This window comes from Monodelphis domestica, chromosome 8 (genome assembly GCF_027887165.1).
Source record: "Monodelphis domestica isolate mMonDom1 chromosome 8, mMonDom1.pri, whole genome shotgun sequence".
Classification (NCBI taxonomy): domain Eukaryota; kingdom Metazoa; phylum Chordata; class Mammalia; order Didelphimorphia; family Didelphidae; genus Monodelphis; species Monodelphis domestica.
In genome coordinates, this window is record NC_077234.1 from 224,141,173 (window position 1) to 224,152,065 (window position 10,893).

Here is a 10,893-nt window from a genome sequence, read left to right on the forward strand (position 1 = left end):
GGGAACTCATGGTGTGGAAATTTCCTTTACTGCTGCAGTTAATAGTTTATCTGTAATTTGTAGTCTTCGAGAGATACTTAGGAGTGTTGAGAATCTAATAAGTAGAACTGGAACCCAGGTTTCCTGATGCCAAACTAATCCTTTAACATTATTTTTTCTCATTATTCACCTAGTCAACATGATCTTTTTGGCACATTTTAAAATAGGATTAATTCTCTTGGAAGATTGTGGTAAAGGCTTTAAATTCTGCTTGATAAAGAAAGTCTGTGATCATATTATATTGTCTAAAACAAAAATATAATGTTACATTTTAGCAGGGGGTATTATAGATCTTATCATTGGAAAAATCTGGCTTGAGTGATATCTTTCTTTGGTGTTATCATATTCCAAGACTCTCATCCTGCTTCATGGGATGTATTGATGAGATGCAACTTAACTCGAATGTAGACTACCAGCAAGTTATAGATCTGTAATCTAGGATGACTCAATTTGCCACAATGACTTTTCCTTTTAATGTCCTGAGGTAATCATCCTCCAATTAAGGGTACAAATGGAACCTGAGATCCTTATCAACCAGCCACAGGAAATATTAGAATATGCTTATAATAATAGTCATCATTGATTTTCTCAGAATAAGCATCTATGTTGAGAAATATTTGACAGAGAGACCATTCCAGATTAAATAAGGCTGAGTAATCCACAAGATTCATGGGCAGTCAATTTACAACAGACAATAGGTAGTTTACCAGAGTACTCAAACTCAACACACTGTTAAATCAAGAAAATACCTTGTCATAAGTAGGATTTTTGAGTGGAACAGTTTTGGTGCTACATGGACCAAAAGACCACTGTGTCTCATTCTGTAGACTTTACTACCATGCCTCAGCTTCTTTCTCCTTCATCCTTTGTGGGTTTCTTCTCTCACTGGAGAATTCTTGCCTGAGCTTACATATTGGTGAAGAGCTAAGACCAGGTACCTTCTCTCTCATTCTTCAAATTGTGTCATCTTTCCTAGCTGCTTCCTTCCTCTGATTCTTTGACCTCCTTCTCTCAACAGTGAATTCTTCTGAGAATCTGTACTTGAAGGAATAAACAAAACCAGTCACCACTCATTTTTTGGACGTCTCTGCCATTTCTTAACTCCATTTTTCTCTTCCTCTTTGGGTGTCTTATTTCATTGTTAACTTCTTCCTAGAACTTCCACTTTGATGGTGAGTCCTTACTAACCATCAATTATTCTCCAGATTTTGCTACCTTCTCTTTGAAAGTATTTCTCCTCTTTTTTCCCCCTCCCCTCCAATTTTAAGTTCCACTTTTATGTGTTGTTTCCTTGGATTTAAAATTAAGCTCTTGAGAGTAAGGACTGTCTTTCTTTTTGCTTTTATTTGTAGTGATAGTGTTTAGCACAGTCTCAGATACAGAGTGAATGCTTAATAAATGCTTATTGGCTGATTAGATATCCCACAGAGATCTTAAACACAACATGTCCAACACTTAACTTATCTCTTTCCCAAAACCTGACCCTTCTTAACTTCCCTGTTACTACCAAGAGTGCCATTGTCCTTCTAGTCAACCACGCAAAAAAAAAAATTAAGTATCATTTTTTATTCTTCTCTCTCTCTCTTTCTATCTCCTTGTACTACCTCTCAAACATCTAACACGGCCCTGGTGTAGGACTTCATCAGCTCACAACTGGACAATAGTCTTCTAGTGGGTCTCTCTGCCCCAAATATCTTTTCATTTCAATCTGTACTCAACTCAGCTGTCAAACTGATTTGTGATCCAGGAAAACTGACCTCTTTTTTTGAATATTGAATAAGATATTTTCACTGGCTCTCTCCCATACCTGGAATGTATCCCTTCTCATCTCTACCTCCTGACCTACTTCAAGACCCTACTAAGCTCCTGCCTTCAGCAAGAAACCTTTCCCATTTATTCCTAGTGAAAGTGCTTCACTTTATTAATATCTCTAAATCATCCCCTACTATGTATAGACATAATAGTTTACATATTGACTATCCCATTAGACTATGAGTTCCTTGAGAGTAAGGGCCACTTTTTACTTTTCTTTGTACCCTCAGCACTTAACAAAGTACTTAGCACATAGTAGGAACTTAATAGTAATTTATGGACTGACTGAGCTTTCTGATTTCCTCATAAAAGGATGAGTGGGTAAGGTAGGAGTAGAAATTAAATCTTGTCCACTGTGTAATTATACACTCATCATGCTTATCACTCTTATGTTAATTGACTTTACTACTACATTGCCATGGAAAGAATAAGTTTTACAACTTCATTTCAGTTGCCTTAAAATTTTATTGATTCTTTCTTTTTTTAAACATTATTTTTTATTTGGTCAATTTCAAACATTATTCCTTGGATACAAAAATCATTTTCTATTCCTCCCTCCCCTCCTGCCACCCCTCCCATAGCCTACGTTCAATTACACTGGGTATTACATGTGTCCTTGATCCGAACCCATTTCCATGTTGTTAGAATTTGCACTAGGATGTTCATTTAGAGTCTACATCCCCAATCATACCCCTCGACCCCTGTAGTCAAGCAGTTGGGGGTTTTTTTTGGTGTTTTTACTCCCATAGTTTTCCCTCTGCATGTGGATAGTGTTTTTTCTCATAGATCCCTCCAGATTTTTCAGGGCCATTGCATTGCCACTAATGGAGAAGTCCATTACATTCTATTGTACCACAGTATATCTGTCTCTGTGTACAATGTTTTCCTGGTTCTGCTCCTCTCACTCTGCATCACTTCCTGGAGGTTGTTACAATTCCCATGGAATTCCTCCACTTTATTATTCCTTTGAGCATAATAGTATTCCATCACCAACATATATCACAATTTGTTCAGCCATTCCCCAATTGAAGGGCATCCCCTCATTTTCCAATTTTTTGCCACCACAAAGAGCGCAGCTATGAATATTCTTGTACATGTATTTTCCTTAGTATTTCTTTGGGGTACAAACACAGCAGTGCTATGGCTGTTCCAGGTCTTGTGGTCCTTTAGTGTGGAAGCTTCCAGGTCTTGTGTGATCCTGATTGGTGCTCCTTGGTATCCTAATTGCCTCTTTTTGGCTTCTTGTAGACTTTTATCCTTAGCTTGAAAGTTCTGGAATTTGGCAATTACATTCCTGGGTGTTGTTTTGGAGGGATTTAGTGTGTAGGGTGTTCTGTGAACTCTTTCAATGTCTATTTTTGCCCCCTTGTTCAAGAACATCAGGGCAGTTTTCTATGATGATTTCTTGTAGTATAATGTCAAAATTTCTGTTTATTTCTGGAATTTAAGGTAGACCAATGATTCTCAAATTGTCTCTCCTTCCTCTGTTTTCCTGATCTGTCACCTTGTCAGTGAGATATTTTATGTTTTCTTTTATTTTGTCAGATTTTGCTTTTGCTTTATTAATTCTTGCTGTCTTGCAAGATCATTGGTTTCCAGTTGCTCAATTCTGGTCCTTAATGCCTAGTTTTCTGATTTAACCTTTTGGTATTCAGCTATGATTTCTTGTGTGTGTGTGTTTTTTTAACCATTTCCCACTTATCTTGCCAGAATGCTTCCATCTTTTTGACAAGCTCTAATTTAAATTCATCCAGAGCTTGGGGACAATTTCCATTTTTTAAAGAAAGTTTTGCCTTTGTTTGAATTTCATCCTGTATTTCCTCTGTAGCTTGGGTTTTTCTTTAAAAAATTTCAAGGGTCACTGTCTTTTTTGTGAATGATTTTGAGGCTCCTATGCACAATTATTCATCACTTTGGATGTTTTACCTTCCCTTTTTAGTCAGAAATCTGAATGAGCTGGGCAGGTTCTCTGTGTATGGAGTTAAGGAGCAAGGGTTTTGCCTGAGGCAAGCTCTTGAATCTCTGCAGACCTTTGAAGCTCTTCTCTGTGCTACCTTCCCAGGGGTGCCCAAGGTCTGCACTCCCCTGCCCACCTGGGTTTCTTGTCTAGATGCTTTCAGGGGTAGGTCCCCGCTGGTCCTAGTCAGCACCCAAGGACCTAGAGATGCTCCTTGCTCACTCTAGAGGTGCCACTTGCTCACTCACTGGTTCTGGCACACACTAGCTCTGGCTCTGTAGGTTGGTGGTGTCAGGTGGATCGGCTTGCATTTGGGTGGTAGCTTTTTCACCCTCTTATAGTGTGAGAATGCCCAAATCCCATGTACCTTCAATGCTGCACCCTACTGTACAGTCCCTCTATTCTCCTGAAAATGACTTTTAAGGACTTTTGAGGTAGTCTATATTGGTGTGTGCTGGAGAGAGGAAGTATCCTGTGTCTAGACTGCTGCCATGTTTACCCGGAAGTCCTTTATTGATGCTTTCTAAAGCTATACTCTTTACTTAATCTGACAAATTAATTTACTAAGAAGAGGATCAGTTCTTTTAAATAGGACATCTATTTTCTAGGATTTGTATCTCAAAAGAAAAGTATTCTAATTTGTTCCCAGATGTAATTAAACCCAACAGGTATTAATTAAAGATTAAATTAAAAAATTAATTAAAAAATTAATTAAAGATCTACTTACTATACACTTGCTGGTGTGTAAGTATTTTTAGCTATGAAGACAATAATGAAACATCACCAGCTCTTAGGGAGCTTAGAATCTACTGGAGGGCAGTTCAACTTTCCTATCCTAAAAATAATGCTAGCCAATGGTAGGATATAAAATCATAGCCCAAATAATATGTGCTTAATTAATACTTGTTACTGGTATCCACAGATCGCCTGCTTTGATGTCTGGGGATATTTACTCTTAAGGAGTAGCTTAAGTAAGTTCTGATAAGCTCAGCATCAAATTGGTTTTAAGTTGGTGAATATCTTGGCCAATGCAATTTTGAAGACTATCTCTTCTATAGGGATTGTACTCCCCTTTAGTAAAAGGAAGACCTACACTGATAAAAATACAAATTCTCAAAGCAGTGTTTGAAAAGAGATCACCAATGGTGAAATAATTTAGATGTTAATCTTGTATTTTATTTTTTTTGGTACTTGAATTTTTGAGTGGAAATCCCATCATTCAGAAATAATGTGCCCAGGGAACAAAATTCCCCAAAGTACCTACCTATATTTTGAAGTTATTTTTCTTGTAAAATCTATATAATGAGCTTGCATTCTGAGTCAGAAAGTATTTCAATACCATCCTCATTAAATATTTGATAATGCTGTCTTTTATTAAGTTTTGAGCCCATAAGAAACAAAGTACATATCTTTGAGCACCTTGTTCTTAAGAAAGTTACTATTAATAAACAATATAATATGGTTAGTTATTTATATGACAATTCTCATAGAACTGATCATTTGAAGTTATTAGAGATGTCATTCTTTTGGAATGAAGCTATTTTGACATTATTAAGAGAATTAATAATATTAAGCATAGTTGTTCCATGTGTTTGAATTGGACTGAGTCATTAAGGTAAAATAGGATAAAGTTAAGGCAATGTATAGGAAAGCAATCATTCATATTTAGAGGTCTCTAATGATTCTCATACCATCTTTTTCTTTCTCTCCTTTTCCCTATTGTCTCTCAACCACTAGTTATAAGGGCAATTCTAAATATGGTTTAGTAATTTCTTTGACTTTAATAAACATTGACAATGGGATTCGAAATAAACATAATGAAAATGAACTCAGACTGTATAATCTTGAATAGATAAAAGCTTTCCCCACAAAATATGTAGAAGTGAACATTATAAAGTTCTATTTCTATTTTTATACTGGCTTTAGATTTCATAATTGACTTTTGTTTAATTCTCTGTGTGTGATAATAAAGTCTATTGCCAACAATCGGATTACAACATTATGTTGCCAAAAATCAAAGTTAAAATTAAAATAAAAAGAAAGAAAAGTAAAATAGGCATATAATACAGTAGAACTGTGTTTAATGTGCTACTTCCCCTCTAGCTGTTTAACTAGGGAAGACAGACCTGACTTTCTTCACTTATTAAGATCTCAGAAACTGCATAAAGAATAGATCTTGCTTCTTTGGACTGGAAAAAAAAATTACCATGAAATCCTGACATCCTTACTCCCATACTTGGGAATTAAGTTGATAGGTTTTTCAAAATGTTGATGAAGGTATGCTCTACATCTAGACAAACTGGAATTGAGAGTCAACTTTTAAGGCAGTTCTAACAATGGAAAATGTTGATATTGGCAAAGTATGTCTTAGTTAACCCTTCTTTCCCTTTTTTAATTCAAGAAGTTATGTGTTGCTTTCACATTAACAGCCCTACTCTTTCCCCTCTTAGTTTTCTGGGACCTCCTGTCCCTTAACTTATTCCAGGATCTCTACTGGATTGATACAATTTCCTTGATATTCTGAACTTTTCCCTAGTCTCGAAACAGAAATAATATATAGGAATATAGCTTTTTTTCTAGGTGGAAATTAAAAGTTTATTCTCATTAGCACATGAAGTTAATGTGTTTCTCTTTCCAGAGAAGAAAACCTTTGTTCAGTTACCTGTGCATTTGTGATCTCCTGGATGGTGGTATTTCCACCAGTGATGCAGATTTCAATTTATTCATACTTATCTATCCTGTGTGATTCTAATTCTTGCCATTCCGTGTTTACCATAGAATCTAGTGAAATGCATAGTAACTGATTGCTTAGATTTTGTTGACACTAATGGAACACAGAGGCTTCAAGTAGATGATGGTCAATTTTCCTTTTTCCAAACAATCATTTTCCTCATAACATCTTTTAAAACACTTCTTTGTTCCTTGTTTACAGTTTGTGCAACTTGATCCACTGAAAATTTATTTATCTGGAATTTGGGTTAAAAGTACTTCAATATGAAGGTATAACCATCACTTAATTGTTGTGGGTACTTCCTTTCACAATACGAATCACAACTCATTAACTGTTTTTTAATCTTGTGAAGCTGCTTTGGTCCTATAGATCCTCCCTAAGTGTTCTTCCCAAATCACTGAAGAACTTTTAAGCAGTGTAGCACTCAGGTTGGTCATCATTCATTCTTTTTTTTTTTAAACTTAATTACTGTCATCTTTTTTTCTGATAATGAAGTGGAAAGAATGACAGATGTAGAGTCAGTGGACCTGTGTTCAAATACTGTTTGTTATCCTTACCATCTGTCATGCAAGTTATTTGGAATTCAGTTTCTCCATTTATAAAATAATGAGACTGGATAAAGATCCTTCACAACTATGGTACCATGACAGATATTTTTCATGTGTCTTATTACATATAAGTCAAAATGGGTAATGCGTTATATTCTACTTAGACTCATCAATTGCCCCTTAGGTCTTCTACAACTTGATTCTCTAGTAATTTGTAGCTACACATTACTAGAAGAACTGACACTTAATAATAGTCTTTTACCCCATTTCTAAAATCTGGAAACAGTTTGGGATCATTGAGAATATCACACAACTTCACAAAAGAAATCCTGCTTAATTTTTTTCTTCCTATGTATTTCTGAACTTAATTCTTCGTTTATATTCATAAAATGTTTTCTGATATAATCAATATGATGTCACCACTAACGGGAACAGGAAAATGGATCTCACTATCTTAGGGAGTTCTTTTTAATTTGAACTCTGTATACATCTTCTATGACAGAGGTGGATATCTTTAATGAATACATCTCCTTGTTTTGTTTATTGCTCAATATTGGTAATCAGAGTATTAAAGTTATCTCCATACAACTAGCTATAATTTTTAATATAAGTAACTTAGAAAATGGCAAAACAAAATGCACATCTAGCCGGTGGGGAGAGGTCCTTATCAGAAAGGAGGTTGGGTAAGCCTCTATAGGGGTGGTAGAGAGGGGAGAGGAAGAATCAAGGTCCCTTCCAGCTCTTAATCCGTGATCCTATGCCCAGATTGAAGGCAGATACAGAGGCAATGTGATATGGGCCAAGGGAGATTGAATTTTCCTTAGGAGGTGACATGGTGGGGATTACTGAGCTGAGAATTGGTATGACCAAGTCTATGAATCAGAAATATTCTAACTATAGCCTGAAATATGGAAATAGGAGTGAGGATTCATTTGGAAAAACCTATAAGAAGCCTTTCTGTAATCATCCAGGTGGATGATAATCAAAGCCTGAACTGCAGTGCTGGCGATGGGAAGAAACTGGAAGAAGGGAATGTAGACAGCATTATGAGGCTGAGAGACAATTTATCTCAATTCTCCTGTGTACTCCCTATCTATAAAAGTGTTGCCTAGGGTTTCCTCAATGAAAATAAAATGCCAATGATCCTTCTTATTACCTCAAAAAAAAATGCTTCCTAAAATGTGTTCTGATGTAGAATGTTTTGTCAAACTTTATTCTTTCCTAGAGTTTCACAAATGATATTCCTTGAAATATAGACATTATTATCATGAAAATGTTGTAGATAAAAATAAGATAATTACTTTTTAGTGGCAACTTTGTCTTTTGTTTCCCTCCTAACATCCAATATCTTCTCGTTTTATATGCACAAATTGTGTTGAATTAAACCCATATATTCTCTATGTATATTTATATAATGTAGAGTTAGCAAATGCCTAGACTTCATACAATGAAAACTTTCTAATGCTGAAAATGGTTGGAAACTGGTTATGGAAAAATTGTGATGACAGAGGTTAGTAAGGGAGGTAGATTGTGGACTATGTATAGAATTCTATAGCTGGTTCTGGTTGGCTAACCATGTGCTGAAGAGGAGGTTCTTTCATTAGCTGTAGAGGAATTCAAAATGACCTGTCAGCTTCAGTTAGAGTCTGTGCTTTATTTGCTTCTACAGGATCTTAATGACTTCTTTGATCAAAGTCTCCAAAGATGAAAGTATATTCTCCAATCTTTAGAGTTTTAAAAGTTTGGGAGAGAAACTACAGGAATTTAGGGGTCAGAATCCAGGCAAAGTTTCTCATACAGTGTAACAATGGGAGGAATCCCCCATCAGAGGAAACAAGAAATGACCTTTACGGAGCAACTATTGATGCATCAGCTCAGTGGAAATTTAAAGGTTCATATGCTAAGATGACTGGTGGAATAAATGCTATGTCACAATTGAGTCCAGTTTTAATCCTAATACTCCTTTTAAACTCCTGACCTGACCTTACTACTCTGCACAGTGGAGCACAAGTGATAATTGTGTTGCCATCATTTTATGAGATATTTTTTAAAAAAGTACTTTTAAACCCTCTTGAAAGTTTTTGCCTTGGAGGGATAAGAACTCTTGGTACCAGAGATATATTGAAGTGATTTTTGATTTTCCAGCAAAAAAAAAAAAGCTATTTTAAGAAGACAATTAGGCATTGCTGGTGGAGTTGTGAATTAATCCAACCATTCTGGATGGCAATTTGGAACTATGCCCAAAGGACTTTAAAAGACTTCCTGACCTTTGATCCAGCCATACTGCTGCTGGGTTTATACCTCAAGGAGATAATAAGGAAAAATACTTGTACAAAAATATTTATAGCCGTACTCTTCGTGGTGGCAAAAATTGTAAAATGCCATGCATTGGTGAATAAGTTGAAATTTTCTTCATTATATTATTTTTTATTGTACTTATCATGAGTGTGGCAAGGTGAGATGTTTTGGGTCTCATGAAATCATGTTTAATGCTTCTTTTGGACATATGATAAAACTAACTCTATCATCTCCTTTATTTGCCCCATCAAAGAGAGCCCATGAGCCATCTTTCAAGTTAGCTAATTGATCAGCCCCTTCTCTACACTGATTAGTCTTAGAAAGTTTACTAACATGCTGAGAGGCTAAGAGACTTGTCCAGTGTCATACAGCCTAGATATGTCAGGGATAGCTTTGAGTCCCAGGTCTTTCTGACTTGAAGGACAACTCAATTTCACTACACTGTGTTGCTTCTCTTTCTCTAGTAGCATTCATCAGTGAACAAAGACCTCATATTTAGTGTATCAAGAATTCGATTAGTGTTTGTAAATGTTTAAAAACTCTGTGATTCTTCAAACTCTCTATTTAAAGACTAATACAAGGAATTTCTGACATGATGCCAGGCTATATGTGACAGATATTTTGGGTGATAAGGGTATTTCAGAGCTTCTCAATAATTATCTTTTAGGCAATCATCTATTCAGTCAATGCAGAGGACTGACTGTTCTTAGTACTGGTAAAATTTTTTGAAGTGTTTAATTTAGTCCATGTAGGTACAATATAAATCTTTTAAGTTATCCCCATTTATTGCTACTTTCTTTCACCTTTTTCAGTGCTCTTGGCAAAGTTACTTTTCTCTTTCAACTGAAGTAATAGTCATGGTTTTTTTTTTGTCCATAGAATTTAACTACCTTAGGTTCTCATTATAGAACAACCTTGCTTTTTGTAACTCCATCTCTGAATAAAATTACCTTATCCAGCCACACATTTTCACAAGCTCTAAAACAAGAATGCCACAATTATCTTTTTAGAAGTCATTTCACAGGCATCTAACAGAAATCTAACTTTAATCATGTAATAATAAGACTGATTAGAAGAGGTTCTGTTTCATGACCAGATTTTTGTTGTATGTTGTCATTTTCAGTATTGTTGTAATTTGATTTAAAGGCAAAATACTTTGCAGGAAATTTCATTAATTATAGTAATTATATGAGAAAGAATACCTCAATATCCATTCACTTATTTTGATCCAACCAAACTTACATTTCCCAAGACATAGTAGGATGGAAAGAGCAATGGTTTGGGATCAAAGATCTTGGCCTAAAATACTGATTCAGATCCATATCAGTTGTGTAGCCTGGAACCACTTAACCTCTTTGGGACCCAGTTTCTTCCTCTTTGCTTTATTTTTGAAATGACATCATTGACGTAGGACTCATTTAATGCTCCTTCTAACTCTAAATCCTATTCATCTATATTTCAAACTTATGTACATTAAATCAATTAATCAATGAAATAATAAGCATTTA

The 10,893-nt window shown here is 35.4% G+C and overlaps 1 long non-coding RNA gene across 1 annotated transcript; it reads right to left on the reverse strand.

Moving 5' to 3' along the window:
* Positions 1-771: 771 nt before the first annotated feature.
* LOC103101268 (uncharacterized) lies at positions 772-6,742 on the reverse strand. Its single transcript, XR_471171.3, has 2 exons — positions 6,471-6,742; positions 772-1,074 (listed from the first exon to the last, which is right to left on the reverse strand). It is a non-coding gene; the product is annotated as an uncharacterized LOC103101268 (long non-coding RNA).
* Between the last annotated feature and the right edge of the window lie 4,151 nt (positions 6,743-10,893).